The sequence below is a fragment of the Pongo pygmaeus genome, chromosome 3 (genome assembly GCF_028885625.2).
Source record: "Pongo pygmaeus isolate AG05252 chromosome 3, NHGRI_mPonPyg2-v2.0_pri, whole genome shotgun sequence".
NCBI classification, from domain to species: domain Eukaryota; kingdom Metazoa; phylum Chordata; class Mammalia; order Primates; family Hominidae; genus Pongo; species Pongo pygmaeus.
The window spans coordinates 79,628,454-79,646,455 of NC_072376.2; positions in this window are offsets into that span (position 1 = coordinate 79,628,454).

An 18,002-nucleotide genomic window follows, 5' to 3' on the forward strand; every position below is an offset into this window, starting at 1 on the left:
AGCCACATTCCTCCCAGATCCTCCCTTGTACAACTAACAATCCCAGAACAAGAAAAAAGCAGCAGTTAAGAAACTGGGTTTCGAAGATGGCCGAATAGGAACAGCTCCGGTCTACAGCTCCCAGCGCGAGCGACGCAGAAGACGAGTGATTTCTGCATTTCCATCTGAGGTACCGTGTTCATCTCACTAGGGAGTGCCAGACAGTGGGCGCAGGTCAGTGGGTGAGCGCACCGTGCGCCAGCCGAAGCAGGGGCGAGGCATTGCCTCACTCGGGAAGCGCAAGGGGTCAGGGAGTTCCCCTTCCAGAGGTGACAGACGGCACCTGGAAAATCGGGCCACTCCCACCCGAATACTGTGCTTTTCCGACGGGCTTAGGAAACGGTGCCCCAGGAGAGTATAGCCCACACCTGGTTCAGAGGGTCCTACGCCCACGGAGTCTCGCTGATTGCTAGCACAGCAGTCTGAGATCAAGCAGCAAGTCGGCAGCGAGGCTGGGGGAGGGGCGCCCGCCATTGCCCAGGCTCGCTTAGGTAAACAAAGCAGCCTGGAAGCTTGAACTGGGTGGAGCCCACCACAGCTCAAGGAGGCCTGCCTGCCTGCCTCTGTAGGCTCCACCTCTGGGGGCAGGGCACAGACAAACAAAAAGACAGCAGTAACCTCTGCAGACTTAAATGTCCCTGTCTGACAGCTTTGAGGAGAGCAGTGGTTCTCCCAGCACGCAGCTGGAGATCTGAGAACAGGCTGACTGCCTCCTCAAGTGGGTCCCTGACCCCTGACCCCCGAGCAGCCTAACTGGGAGGCACCCCCCAGCAGGGGCAGACTGACACCTCACACGGCCGGCCAGGTACTCCAACAGACCTGCAGCTGAGGGTTCTGTCTGTTAGAAGGAAAACTAACAGAAAGGACATCCACACCAAAAACCCATCTGTACATCACCATCATCAAAGACCAAAAGTAGATAAAACCACAAAGATGGGGAAAAAACAGAGCAGAAAAACTGGAAACTCTAAAAACCAGAGTACCTCTCCTCCTCCAAAGGAACGCAGTTCCTCACCAGCAACGGAACAAAGCTGGACGGAGAATGACTTTGACGAGCTGAGAGAAGAAGGCTTCAGACGATCAAATTACTCCGAGCTACGGGAGGATATTCAATCCAAAGGCAAAGAAGTTGAAAACTTTGAAAAAAATTTAGAAGAATGTATAACTAGAATAACCAATACAGAGAAGTGCTTAAAGGAGCTGATGGAGCTGAAAACCAAGGCTCGAGAACTACGTGAAGAATGCAGAAGCCTCAGGAGCCGATGCGATCAAATGGAAGAAAGGGTATCAGCCCTGGAAGATGAAATGAATGAAATGAAGCGAGAAGGGAAGTTTAGAGAAAAAAGAATAAAAAGAAACGAGCAAAGCCTCCAAGAAATGTGGGACTATGTGAAAAGACCAAATCTACGTCTGATTGGTGTACCTGAAAGTGATGGGGAGAATGGAAACAAGTTGGAAAACACTCTGCAGGATATTATCCAGGAGAACTTCCCCAATCTAGCAAGGCAGGCCAACATTCAGATTCAGGAAATACAGAGAACGCCACAAAGATACTCTTCGAGAAGAGCAACTCCAAGACACATAATTGTCAGATTCACCAAAGTTGAAATGAAGGAAAAAATGTTAAGGGCAGCCAGAGAGAAAGGACGGGTTACCATCAAAGGGAAGCCCATCAGACTAACAGCGGATCTCTCGGCAGAAACCCTACAAGCCAGAAGAGAGTGGGGGCCAATATTCAACATTCTTAAAGAAAAGAATTTTCAACCCAGAATTTCATATCCTGCCAAACTAAGCTTCATAAGTGAAGGAGAAATAAAATACTTTACAGACAAGCAAATGCTGAGAGATTTTGTCACCACCAGGCCTGCCCTAAAAGAGCTCTTGAAGGAAGCGCTAAACATGGAAAGGCACAACCGGTACCAGCCACTGCAAAATCATACCGAAATGTAAAGACCATTGAGACTAGGAAGAGACTGCATCAACTAACGAGCAAAACATCGAGCTAACATCATAATGACAGGATCAAATTCACACATAACAATATTAACTTTAAATGTAAATGGACTAAATGGTCCAATTAAAAGACACAGACTGGCAAATTGGATAAAGACTCAAGACCCATCAGTGTGCTGTATTCAGGAAACCCATCTCACGGGCAGAGACACACATAGGCTCAAAATAAAAGGATGGAGGAAGATCTACCAAGCAAATGGAAAACAAAAAAAGGCAGGGGTTGCAATCCTAGTCTCTGATAAAACAGACTTTAAACCAACAAAGATCAAAAGAGACAAAGAAGGCCATTACATAATGGTAAAGGGATTAATTCAACAAGAAGAGCTAACTATCCTAAATATATATGCACCCAATACAGGAGCACCCAGATTCATAAAGCAAGTCCTGAGTGACCTACAAAGAGACTTAGACTCCCACACATTAATAATGGGAGACTTTAACACCCCACTGTCAACATTAGACAGATCAACAAGACAGAAAGTCAACAAGGATACCCAGGAATTGAACTCAGCTCTGCACCAAGCAGACCTAATAGACATCTACAGAACTCTCCACCCCAAATCAACAGAATATACATTTTTTTCAGCACCACACCACACCTATTCCAAAATTGACCATATCCTTGGAAGTAAAGCTCTCCTCAATAAATGTAAAAGAACAGAAATTGTAACAAACTGTCTCTCAGATCACAGTGCAATCAAGCTAGAACTCAGGATTAAGAATCTCACTCAAAACCGCTCAACTACGTGGAAACTGAACAACCTGCTCCTGAATGACTACTGGGTACATAACGAAATGAAGGCAGAAATAAAGATGTTCTTTGAAACCAACGAGAACCAAGACACAACATACCAGAATCTCTGGGATGCATTCAAAGCAGTGTGTAGAGGGAAATTTATAGCACTAAATGCCCACAAGAGAAAGCAGGAAAGATCCAAAATTGACACCCTAACATCACAATTAAAAGAACTAGAAAAGCAAGAGCAAACACAATCAAAAGCTAGCAGAAGGCAAGAAATAACTAAAATCAGAGCAGAACTGAAGGAAATAGAGACACAAAAAACCCTTCAAAAAATAAATGAATCCAGGAGCTGGTTTTTTGAAAGGATCAACAAAATTGATAGACCGCTAGCAAGATTAATAAAGAAAAAAAGAGAGAAGAATCAAATAGATGCAATAAAAAATGATAAAGGGGATATCACCACCGATCCCACAGAAATACAAACTACCATCAGAGAATATTACAAACACCTCTATGCAAATAAACTAGAAAATCTAGAAGAAATGGATAAATTCCTCAACACATACACCCTCCCAAGACTAAACCAAGAAGAAGTTCAATCTCTGAATAGACCAATAACAGGAGCTGAAATTATGGCAATAATCAATAGCTTACCAACCAAAAAAAGTCCAGGACCAGATGGGTTCACAGCCGAATTCTACCAGAGGTACAAGGAGGAGCTGGTACCATTCCTTCTGAAACTATTCCAATCAATAGAAAAAGAGGGAATCCTCCCTAACTCATTTTATGAGGCCAGCATCATCCTGATACCAAAGCCTGGCAGAGACACAACAAAAAAAGAGAATTTTAGACCAATATCCTTGATGAACATTGATGCAAAAATCCTCAATAAAATACTGGCAAACAGAATCCAGCAGCACATCAAAAAGCTTATCCACCACGATCAAGTGGGCTTCATCCCTGGGATGCAAGGCTGGTTCAATATACGCAAATCAATAAATGTAATCCAGCATATAAACGGAACCAAAGACAAAAACCACATGATTATCTCAATAGATGCAGAAAAGGCCTTTGACAAAATTCAACAACCCTTCATGCTAAAAACTCTCAATAAATTAGGAATTGATGGGACGTATCTCAAAATAATAAGAGCTATTTATGACAAACCCACAGCCAATATCATACTGAATGGGCAAAAACTGAAAGCATTCCCTTTGAAAACTGGCACAAGACAGGGATGCCCTCTCTCGCCACTTCTATTCAACATAGTGTTGGAAGTTCTGGCCAGGGCAATTAGGCAGGAGAAGGAAATCAAGGGTATTCAATTAGGAAAAGAGGAAGTCAAATTGTCCCTGTTTGCAGATGACATGATAGTATATCTAGAAAACCCCATTGTCTCAGCCCAAAATCTCCTTAAGCTGATAAGCAACTTCAGCAAAGTCTCAGGATACAAAATCAATGTGCAAAAATCACAAGCATTCTTATACATCAATAACAGACAAACAGAGAGCCAAATCATGAGTGAACTCCCATTCACAATTGCTTCAAAGAGAATAAAATACCTAGGAATCCAACTTACAAGGGATGTGAAAGACCTCTTCAAGGAGAACTACAAACCACTGCTCAAGGAAATAAAAGAGGATACAAACAAATGGAAGAACATTCCATGCTCATGGGTAGGAAGAATCAATATCATGAAAATGGCCATCCTTCCCAAGGTAATTTACAGATTCAATGCCATCCCCATCAAGCTACCAATGACTTTCTTCACAGAATTGGAAAAAACTACTTTAAAGTTCATATGGAACCAAAAAAGAGCCCGCATCGCCAAGTCAATCCTAAGCCAAAAGAACAAAGCTGGAGGCATCACGCTACCTGACTTCAAACTATACTACAAGGCTACAGTAACCAAAACAGCATGGTACTGGTACCAAAACAGAGATATAGATCAATGGAACAGAACAGAGCCGTCAGAAATAATGCCACATATCTACAACCATCTGATCTTTGACAAACCTGAGAAAAACAAGAAATGGGGAAAGGATTCCCTATTTAATAAATGGTGCTGGGAAAACTGGCTAGCCATATGTAGAAAGCTGAAACTGGATCCCTTCCTTACACCTTATACAAAAATCAATTCAAGATGGATTAAAGACTTAAATGTTAGACCTAAAACCATAAAAACCCTAGAAGAAAACCTAGGCAATACCATTCAGGACATAGGCATGGGCAAGGACTTCATGTCTAAAACACCAAAAGCAATGGCAACAAAAGCCAAAATTGACAAATGGGATCTAATTAAACTAAAGAGCTTCTGCACAGCAAAGGAAACTACCATCAGAGTGAACAGGCAACCTACAAAATGGGAGAAAATTTTCGCAACCTACTCATCTGACAAAGGGCTAATATCCAGAATCTACAATGAACTCCAACAAATTTACAAGAAAAAAACAAACAACCCCATCAAAAAGTGGGCGAAGGACATGAACAGACACTTCTCAAAAGAAGACATTTATGCAGCCAAAAGACACATGAAAAAATGCTCACCATCACTGGCCATCAGAGAAATGCAAATCAAAACCACAATGAGATACCATCTCACACCAGTTAGAATGGCGATCATTAAAAAGTCAGGAAACAACAGGTGCTGGAGAGGATGTGGAGAAATAGGAACACTTTTACACTGTTGGTGGGACTGTAAACTAGTTCAACCCTTGTGGAAGTCAGTGTGGCGATTCCTCAGGGATCTAGAACTAGAAATTCCATTCGACCCAGCCATCCCATTACTGGGTATATACCCAAAGGACTATAAATCATGCTGCTATAAAGACACATGCACACGTATGTTTATTGCGGCATTATTCACAATAGCAAAGACTTGGAACCAACCCAAATGTCCAACAATGATAGACTGGATTAAGAAAATGTGGCACATCTACACCATGGAATACTATGCAGCCATAAGAAATGATGAGTTCATGTCCTTTGTAGGGACATGGATGAAATTGGAAATCATCATTCTCAGTAAACTATCACAAGAACAAAAAACCAAACACCGCATATTCTCACTCATAGGTGGGAATTGAACAATGAGAACACATGGACACAGGAAGGGGAACATCACACTTCAGGGACTGTTGTGGGTTGGGGGGAGGGAGGAGGGATAACATTGGGAGATATACCTAATGCTAGATGACGAGTTGGTGGGTGCAGTGCACCAGCATGGCACATGTATACATATGTAACTTACTGCACATTGGGCACATGTACCATAAAACCTAAAGTATAATAATAATAATAATAATAATAATTACAATAAAAGAAAAAAAAAAAAAAAAGAAAAAAGCAAAGAATAGAAAAACTCTGAAGTGTGGAAGAAAGAAGGGCTTCCTAGTACTCTTGTAACTTGAGAAAGGAAGACACAGTGCTGAGTTCCCTGGGTCTTTTTCAATACAGGTCCTTAATATAAATGCCACAGGGGAGCTGCACTTTTAACCCACCTTTCTGAAACAAAGCTCCCTATCTGTAGATGTGATGCTTAACATACATATCCAACTGGCCCTCACACTACACTTCAACAGGGGAACTACCTACTAAAAAAGAACCTTACATTGGATCCAGAGTCCCATAACATAAAATGTACAAGATACAACTGAAAATCACTTGTCATAGTAGGTAGGAGGAAAATCACAATTGAAATGAGAAAAGAGAATCCACACAAACCATCAGAGAAAAAATAGACTGAAAGAATCATGAACACAGTCTCATGAGACAATAACTAAAGAGCTAACATTTATATCATAAAGGCTCCAGAAGGATAGGAGAGAGAGTGGAACTAAAAAATGTTTGAATAAATAATCGGTGAAATCTCTCAAATTCTATGAAAGATATAACCCTACAGATTCAAGAGCCTGACTGTGCTACAAATGGGATAATCCCAAAGAAATCCACACCAAGACAAAGCACAATTAAACTTCTGAAGACTAAAAGCAAAAAAATAAATAAAGCACCCAGAAAGCAACTAGAAAGGAACATATTACTCATAGACAAACATCAAGTGAATTGAAAGGGACTTGTCACCTGAGACCAAGTGCTGAAAAAATTGTCAATACCATTCAGCAAAAACATATTTCAGTGATATGATGGGAGAAACAAAGGCATTCTCAAAAAAAGAAAAACTAAGAGAAGATGTAATAAGCAAGCTTACCCTTCAAGAACGGCTTAAGGAAATTTCCTAAACAGAAAAGCAGTAATAACAGAAGCCTTGGAACTTCAGAAAGCAAAGAAAACCATAATAAGTAAAATAAAAATAAAATATAATGGGCTTTCTTTTTTCTTTAGCTTTTAAATCACCTTTGAAGGTTCAGGCAAAAATTATACTTTGATATAGTACTCAGTGTAAGTAAAAGAAATACTGAAGACAACTCTGATAAGTGACATTTGTATTTCAAATTATCTAGAAAAACTACTAAAACAATTATTCAAAATAATAGACTAAAATACTATAAACAAATCAAGATGCAACCCTAAACAAAGTTTAAGTAACACAGGGGAACCAAGTATAAGAGAAACAGAGGAATGAAAAAAGGAAACAAACAGAAAACAAATAATAAAATGGCAGACTTAAATTCTAACAATATCACCAATTACCTTAATTATAAATGGTCCAAATACACTAATTAAAAGAAAGATGTTGGCGATGTGTTTAAAAAACATGACCCAACTCTATGTTGTCTACAAGAGATTCATTATGAAATGTAATAACACCAGTAATTTAAAAGTAAAAGGATAAAAAGAGACATAGTGTGCAAATATTAATCAAAACAAATCAGGAATGGCTTCATTAATATGAAATAAAATAAACTTCAGAGGAAAGAAAAGTAGGAGACATTTTATATAAAGATTAAAAAGATCAATCCACCAGAAAGACAAAACCATCCATTCAGATTTTGTCTTTTTTTCAGATAATAGAGCCTAAAAATACATGAAGCAAAAACTGATAGCATTGAAAGGACAAAATAACAAATCACATTTATAATTCAGGATCTCATCACCTCTTTGTTGGCAATTCATAGAACTGCTAGAGACAACATCAGCAAGAATACAGAATAATTGAATCAAAAAATATTATCCAATCAACATAGATGGACACCCCACCCCAAAATTACAGAACTCATACATTTTGTTCAAATGCTTTTGGAACATTGACCAAGATAGATCATATCCTAGGCTATAACACAAATAGCAACAAATTTAAAAGAATTGAAACTGTATGTAGAATATATTCTCTGACCACCATGTAATCAAACTAGAAATCAATAACAGAAACATGAGCAATAAATCTCGAAGCATTTGGTATTAAACAACACACTTCTAAATAATCCTTGGGTCAAAAGGGAATTTTTAAAAATGCATAAACCTAAATGAAAATGAAAACACATAATATCAAAGTATGTGGGACGCAAAGTAGTGCTGGAAGATCTTGCCAGCAAAGTAAAGAAAGAAAAGTAAATAAAAGGCATAAAGATTGGAATGCATGACACTATTTACAATTGTTCCCCCCAAAATAAGTACTTATGTATAAATGTCAGAAAACAGGTGCAGGATCCATATTTGACATTACAAAAGGCTGATGAAAAAATTCAAACAAGAATTGGATAATTGAAAGCACATATTTTGTTCACAGTTGGAAGAGTCCACATAATAAAAATGTCAACTCTCTGCTAATTAATCTATAGATTGAATTCAATTGTTTCTCTAAATGCTAGCAAGGATTTTCATAGGTATAGAAAAGCTTATCTTAACATTTATATGGAAGGCACTAGATAGAAGAAAAAAACACTTTTGAAAAAAGAATAAAGTGTAAGAATCAGTCTGCATAATGGGAAGGTTTACTATTTAGTCACTGTGGTATTGCTGGAGGGGATAGACACATAGACATATGGAAAAAATACATAATCCAGATATAGACCCATACAAATATACTCAACTGAATATTAACAAAGCTGCAAAAGCAAGTCAATGGAAGAAAAGCACAATCCATTAAAAGGTCAAATTGACAAATTGGACCCCATCATAATTCAAAAATTTTACACTATGAAAAGTCACATGAAGAGGATGAAATGACAAGTCACAGACTGGAAGAAAACATTTGCAAGACACATATCTGACAAAGAATTTATATCTGGAAAATACAAAGAACTCTGAAAACTTGACAGAAAAAAAGTCAGAAATGGGCAAAGTCTTTAACAAGCATTTAACTGAAGTTAGGCAGATACTCAACATCATTTACCATTTTAAAGTTGCTGGAGAAACTGGAAATATACAGACTTTCAAGATGTTAAAAATGAACCTTAACCTAAATCTCACATTTTGTATAAAATTAACTAAAAATAGCAGGCATAAGTGTAAAACTATACAACAACAACAACAAAAACAGAATATCTTTAAGGCCTAGGGCTAAGTGAAGAGTTCCAACTGTCATCAAAAGCACAATCCATTAAAAGGTCAAATTGACAAATTGGACCCCATCATAATTCAAAAATTTTACACTATGAAAAGTCACATGAAGAGGATGAAATGACAAGTCACAGACTGGAAGAAAACATTTGCAAGACACATATCTGACAAAGAATTTATATCTGGAAAATACAAAGAACTCTGAAAACTTGACAGAAAAAAAGTCAGAAATGGGCAAAGTCTTTAACAAGCATTTAACTGAAGTTAGGCAGATACTCAACATCATTTACCATTAGTGAAATGAAAATCAAAACAATAATGAGATATCGCTATATACCTATGAAAGTGGGTAAAATAAAAATAGTGACACCACCAAGTGCTGACAAGGATGTGGAGATGCATTACTTCATGCATTGCTGCTGAGTTGTAAAATGATACAGCTACTCTGGGAAACATTTTGGCAAGTCTTAAAATGAAAAAACACACACACACACGCACACTAAACATGCAGTTCCCATACGACCTAGCAATCACACTTGCATATTTTTTTTTGGAGTAATAAAACCTTACATTATACAAAAAAATAAAACATTGATGATCACAGTAGTTTCATTTTTAGTAGCCAAAAACTGGGAACAACACAAATATCCTTCAAAGGGTGGATGCTTAACAAACTGGGATGTAAACAAATCCAATACCATGTAATACTACTCAGCAATATAAAGGAATGGACTATCTACGTGGGACACCTTCGATGGTTCTCAGGGAATAATGCTGTGTGGGAAAAATAAAAGCCACTCTCCAATGGTTATACAATGTATAAGTCAATTATATTACATTCTTGAAATGACAGAATCGTAGAGATGGAGATCAGTAGTTGCTAGAGGATAATTACTAGAGAAGGAAGCGCAATGAGTCAGAGAGTATGCCTATTGAAGGTACCACAACTGATGCTTTTAATGGAAATGTTCTTTATCTAGACTGCAGAGGTGATCAAATAAATGTACATATGTGCTAAAATTTTATAGAACAAAATATACAGCCACACTAATGAGCAGATATAAGCCTGGTGAAATCTGAATCTGAATAAGGTTGAGATACTGTCAAATGCCTTCTCCTGGTTGTGATATTATACTACCGTTATGAAAGATGTTGGGGAGGAGCCGAGATGGCCAAATAGGAACAGCTCCGGTCTACAGCTCCAAGCGTGAGTGATGCAGAAGACGGGTGATTTCTGCATTTCCATCTGAGGTACCGGGTTCATCTCACTAGGGAGTGCCAGACAGTGGGCGCAGGTCAGTGGGTGCGCGCACCATGTGCAAGCCAAAGAAGGGCGAGGCATTGCCTAACTCGGGAAGCTCAAGGGGTCAGGGAGTGAGTCTTGCTGATTGCTAGCACAGCAGTCTGTGATCAAACTGCAAGGCGGCAGCGAGGCTGGGGGAGGGGCGCCCACCATTGCCCAGGCTTGCTTAAATAAACAAAGCAGCTAAGAAGCTCGAACTGGGTGGAGCCCACCACAGCTCAAGTAGACCTGCCTGCCTCTGTAGGCTCCAATTCTGAGGGCAGGACACAGACAAACAAAAAGACAGCAGTATCCTCTGCAGACTTAAATGTCCCTGTCTGACAGCATTGAAGAGAGCAGTGGTTCTCCCAGCACACAGCTAGAGATGTGAGAACTGGCAGACTGCCTCTTCAAGTGGGTCCCTGACCCCTGACCCCCAAGCAGCCTAATTGGGAGGCACCCCACAGCAGGGGCAGATTGACACTTCACACGACCTGGTACTCCAACAGACCTGCAGCTGAGGGTCCTGTCTGTTAGAAGGACATCCACACCAAAAACCCATCTGTACATCACCATCATCAAAGACCAAAAGTAGATAAAACCACAAAGATGGGGAAAAAACAGAGCAGAAAAACTGGAAACTCTAAACACCTCTCCTCCTCCAAAGGAATGCAGTTCCTCACCAGCAATGGAACAAAGCTGGACAGAGAATGAGTTTGACGAGCTGAGAGAAGAAGGCTTCAGATGATCAAATTACTCCGAGCTACGGGAGGATATTCAAACCAAAGGCAAAGAAGTTGAAAGCTTTGAAAAAAATTTAGAAGAATGTGTAACTAGAATAACCAATACAGAAAGTGCTTAAAGGAGCTGATGGAGCTGAAAATCAAGGCTCGAGAACTACATGAAAAATGCAGAAGCCTCAGAAGCCAATGCAATCAATTGGAAGAAAGGGTATCAGCGATGGAAGATGCAACGAATGAAATGAAGCAAGAAGGGAAGTTTAGCAAAAAAAGAATAAAAAGAAATGAGCAAAGGCTGCAAGAAATATGGGACTATGTGAAAAGACCAAATCTACGTCTGATTGGTGTACCTGAAAGTGATGGGGAGAATGGAACCAAGTTGGAAAACACTCTGCAGGATATTATCCAGGAGAACTTCCCCAACCTAGCAAGGCAGGCCAACATTCAGATTCAGGAAATACAGAGAATACCACAAAGATACTCCTCGAGAAGAGCAACTCCAAGACACGTAATTGTCAGATTCACCAAAGTTGAAATGAAGGAAAATATGTTCAGGGCAGCCAGACAGAAAGGTCGGGTTACCCTCAAAGGGAAGCCCATCAGACTAACAGCGGATCTCTTGGCAGAAATTCTACAAGCCAGAAGAGAGTGGGGGCCAATATTCAACATTCTTAAAGAAAAGAATTTTCAACCCAGAATCTCATATCCAGCCAAATTAAGCTTCATAAGTGAAGGAGAAATAAAATACTTTACAGACAAGCAAATGCTGAGAGATTTTGTCACCATCAGGCCTGCCATAAAAGAGCTCCTGAAGGAAGCGCTAAACATGGAAAGGCACAACCGGTACCAGCCACTGCAAAATCATGCCAAAATGTAAAGACCATCGAGACTAGGAAGAGACTGCATCAACTAACGAGCAAAATATCCAGCTAACATCATAATGACAGGATCAAATTCACACATAACAATGTTAACTTTAAATGTAAATGGACTAAATGCTCGAATTAAAAGACACAGACTGGCAAATTGGATAAAGAGTCAAGACCCATCAGTGTGCTGTATTCAGGAAACCCATCTCACCTGCAGAGACACACATAGGCTCAAAATAAAAGGATGGAGGAAGATCTACCAAGCAAATGGAAAACAAAAAAAGGCAGGGGTTGCAATCCTAGTCTCTGATAAAACAGACTTTCAACCAACAAAGATCAAAAGAGACAAAGAAGGCCATTACATAATGGTAAAGGGATCAATTAAACAAGAAGAGCTAACTATCCTAAATATATATGCACCCAATACAGGAGCACCCAGATTCATAAAGCAAGTCCTGAGTGACCAACAAAGACACTTAGACTCCCACACATTAGTAATGGGAGACTCTAACACCCCACTATCAACATTAGACAGATCAATGAGACAGAAAGTCAAGAAGGATACCCAGGAATTGAACTCAGCTCTGCAGCAAGTGGACCTAATAGACATCTACAGAACTCTCCAACCCAAATCAACAGAATATACATTTTTTTTCAACACCACACCTATTCCAAAATTGACCACATACTTGGAAGTAAAGCTCTCCTCAATAAATGTAAAAGAACAGAAATTATAACAAACTATCTCTCAGATCACATTGCAATCAAGATAGAACTCAGGATGAAGAATCTCACTCAAAACCGCTCAACTACATGGAAACTGAACAACCTGCTCCTGAATGACTACTGGGTACATAACAAAATGAAGGCAGAAATAAAGATGTTCTTTGAAACCAACGAGAACCAAGACACAAAATACCAAAATATCAGGGATGCATTCGAAGCAGTGTGTAGAGGGAAATTTATAGCACTAAATGCACACAAGCGAAAGCAGGAAAGATCCAAAACTGACACCCTAACATCACAATTAAAAGAACTAGAAAAGCAAGAGCAAACACATTCAAAAGCTAGCAGAAGGCAAGAAATAACTAAAATTGAGCAGAACTGAAGGAAATAGAGACACAAAAAACCCTTCAAAAAATTAATGAATCCAGGAGCTGGTTTTTTGAAAGGATCAACAAAATTGATAGACCACTAGCAAGACTAATAAAGAAAAAAAGAGAGAAGAATCAAATAGATGCAATAAAAAATGATAAAGGGGATATCACCACTGATCCCACAGGAATACAAACTAGCATCAGAGAATACTACAAAAACCTCTACACAAATAAACTAGAAAATCTCGAAAAAATGGATAAATTCCTCGACACATACACTCTCCCAAGACTAAACCAGGAAGAAGTTGAATCTCTGAATAGACCAATAACAGGAGCTGAAATTGTGGCAATAATCAATAGCTTACCAACCAAAAAGAGTCCAGGACCAGATGGATTCACAGCCAAATTCTACCAGAGGTACAAGGAGGAACTGGTACCATTCCTTCTGAAACTATTCCAATCAATAGAAAAAGAGGGAATCCTCCCTAACTCATTTTATGAGGCCAGCATCATCCTGATACCAAAGCCGGGCAGAGACACAACCAAAAAGGAGAATTTTAGACCAATATCCTTGATGAACATTGATGTAAAAATCCTCAATAAAATACTGGCAAACTGAATCCAGCAGCACATCAAAAAGCTTATCCACTGTGATCAAGTGGGCTTCATCCCTGGGATGCAAGGCTGGTTCAATATACACAAATCAATAAATGTAATCCAGCATATAAACAGAACCAAAGACAAAAACCACATGATTATCTCAATAGATGCAGAAAAGACCTTTGAAAAAATTCAACAACCTTCATGCTAAAAACTCTCAATAAATTAGGTATTGATGGGACGTATCTCAAAATAATAAGAGCTATATATGACAACCCACAGCCAATATCATACTTTATGGGCAAAACCTGGAAGCATTCCTTTTGAAAACTGGCACAAGACACGGATGTCCTCTCTCACCACTCCTATTCAACATAGTGTTGGAAGTTCTGGCCATGGCAATTAGGCAGGAGAAGGAAATAGTGGGTATTCAATTAGGAAAAGAGGAAGTCAAATTGTCCCTGTTTGCAGACAACATGATTGTATATCTAGAAAACCCCACTGTCTCAGCCCAAAATCTCCTTAAGCTGATAAGCAACTTCAGCAAAGTCTCAGGATACAAAATCAATGTACAAAAATCACAAGCATTCTTATATACCAACAACAGACAAACAGAGAGCCAAATCATGAGTGAATTCCCATTTACAATTGCTTCAAAGAGAATAAAATACCTAGGAATCCAACTTACAAGGGATGTGAAGGACCTCTTCAAGGAGAACTACAAACCACTGCTGAAGAAAATAAAAGAGCGTACAAACAAATGGAAGAACACTCCGTGCTCATGGGTAGGAAGAATCAATATCGTGAAAATGGCCATATTGCCCAAGGTAATTTACAGATTCAATGCCATCCCCATCAAGCTACCAATGATTTTCTTCACAGAATTGGAAAAAACTACTTTAAAGTTCATATGGAACCAAAAACAGAGCCTACATCGCCAAGTCAATCCTAAGCCAAAAGAACAAAGCTGGAGGCATCACACTACCTGACTTCAAACTATACTACAAGGTTACAGTAATGAAAACAGCATGGTACTGGTACCAAAACAGAGATATAGATTAATGGAACAGAACAGAGCCCTCTGAAATAACACCGCATATCTACAACTATCTGATCTTTGAGAAACCTGAGAAAAACAAGCAATGGGGAAAGGATTCCCTATTTAATAAATGGTGCTGGGAAAACTGGCTAGCCATATGTAGAAAGCTGAAAATGGATCCCTTCCTTACACCTTATACAAACATCAATTCAAGATGGATTAAAGACTTAAATGTTAGACCTAAAACCATAAAAACCCTAGAAGAAAACCTAGGCATTACCATTCAGGACATACGCATGGGCAAGGACTTCATGTCTAAAACACCAAAAGTAATGGCAACAAAAGCCAAAATTGACAAATGAGATCTAATTAAACTCAAGAGCTTCTGCACAGCAAAAGAAACTACCATCAGAGTGAACAGGCAACCTACAAAATGGGAGAAAATTTTCACAACCTACTCATCTGACAAAGGGCTAATATCCAGAATCTACAATGAACTCAAACAAATTTACAAGAAAAAAACAAACAACCCCATCAAAAAGTGGCAAAGGACATGAACAGACACTTCTCAAAAGAAGACATTTATGCAGCCAAAAAACACATGAAAAAATGCTCATCATCACTGGCCATCAGAGAAATGCAAATCAAAACCACAATGAGATACCATCTCACACCAGTTACAATGGCAATCATTCAAAAGTCAGGAAACAACAGGTGCTGGAGAGGATGTGGATAAATAGGAACACTTTTACACTGTTGGTACGACTGTAAACTAGTTCATCCATTGTGTAAGTCAGTGTGGCGATTCCTCAGGGATCTAGTACTAGAAATACCATTTGACTCAGCCATCACATTACTGGGTATATACCAAAAAGACTATAAATCATGGTGCTATAAAGACACATGCAGACGTATGTTTATTGCGGCATTATTCACAATAGGAAAGACTTGGAACCAACCCAAATGTCCAACAATCCCAGACTGGATTAAGAAAATGTGGCACATATACACCATGGAATACTATGCAGCCATAAAAAATGAGGAGTTCATGTCCTTTGTAGGGACATGGATGAAATTGGAAATCATCATTCTCAGTAAACTATCGCAAGAACAAAAAACCAAACACCACATATTCTCACTCATAGGTGGGAATTGAACAATGAGAACACATGGACACAGGAAGGGGAACATCACACTCTGGGGACTGTTGTGGGGTGGGCGGAGGAGGGAGGGATAGCATTGGGAGATACACATAATGCTAGATGACGAGTTAGTGGGTGTAGCGCACCAGCATGGCACATGTATACATATGTAACTAACCTGCACATTGCGCACATGTACCCTAAAACTTAAAGTATAATTATAATAAATACATAAATAAAATAAAAAAATTAAAAAAAACAGAAAAAAAAAAGAAATATGTTACCAATGGGAAACCAGGTGAAGGGTATACTGGACTTCTCTCTATTATTTCTTATAACTGTATGTGATGCAGTAATTACCTCAAAATAAAAGGTTAAAAATAAAAAGAATGCTTTTTCCACCAAAGCATTAATGAAATATATGCTTATGCATATTAGTTTTAATTATTGTCAGATGTAACATCCTTTTCATATCTTAATAATGCATCAATCATCACAATATTATAAAAATCTCATTTTGTGATTTCTCCCACATTATATATGAATGTATTAAATGCATACATGTAAAAATGTTTTGTAATTTTTACATTTAGATATTTAATCCACCTTATTTATATTCTATACAATATTAAGTATGAATACAGTATAAATTTTCTTCAAATGGATATTATTTTCTGAAACTGCTTACTGAATTGTTTATTCTTTGACATAATTTGAAGATCCAAATTTTCTTATATCTGTGTGACTCAGCTCCTTCGCCTACAATTCTGTTCCATTAAATTGTTTATATTTACATTTTATATGAGTTAAGATAAGCTAATTATATCATTTTTCTATTGTTGCTTAAACAAACACATATATCATCCCACAGTTTTTGTGGGTTAGGAGTCTAGGTACAGCTTAGCCAGGTCCTCTGACTATAATCAAGGAGCCACCCAGAGCTCAGCTCTCATCTGGATGCTTAACAAACATAAGCTTATGACCAAAACATCATGAAATATAAGGAACTAAAACACACTGAATGAGGGCTATCTGAAAAAAGAAAAAAAGCACAGTAAATTCAGACTGTACAAAACTATATAGATTGGATTTTGGGATACATAATATGTAACATTCTGATTGGCAAGCAGTTTAGGAAAACATTGTATATAGAAGCAACGCAGATTAAAATGTATAGAGACAAGCAGTTTAAAGGCTATTCTTGGGTGCATAACAGTGCCTGGCTCCTGGCTGATACTTGGGGCAGGCTGTGTTCCCAGTGGGGAGGTAGAATGAATTTCTGTAGAGAATGAGGGAAATTAAAAAAAAAAAAGAAAGAGTGGGACTAGCCTAAACACAAAAAGACTGTACTGTACAGGACATAGGATGCACATTTTATCAGGAAAGAGTGTCAGGACACAAGCACATGTCAGCATTTGTAAAAAGACAGGAGTTCTAAAGAACAACAGCAGAAAATAATGTGTAAGCTTTGGTCCAAACTGACAGAGCAATCTAACCTTTCTGATGAATCAGTGCTGATTCCCAAGACACGGAGCTTGAAGTATATTAGTCTAGCTTAAATCAAGATTAGTTTTATTTTTTATTGTTGTTTGTTTGGCCATTTTCTCTTCATTGTGAATGTTTCAGTAACATGCCATTTTGTAACTTAGTCTCCTAGGTTTCCCTATAAATCTCTCAAATTCAAAAAAAGCAAATCTGGACCAATATTTCTTTATAAACTTCAGTTATATTTGAGAATTTAAAAAGTTAACAAACTTCAGTTAAATATTTATACTACTATTTAAAAATATATTAACAGTCACTATTGTTATTTTAAATGAAATATACCCACAGTGAACAAATGTAGTTTGTAATTGTCTCTGGATTTTCTAATAAATGCTTAAAATTTTAGAACTTGAGTATACCATTGTTCCCTGTTTATCAATGCATCACACTCTCATATTAACTATTTGCCAAGATTATAATTAATAATTTCATACA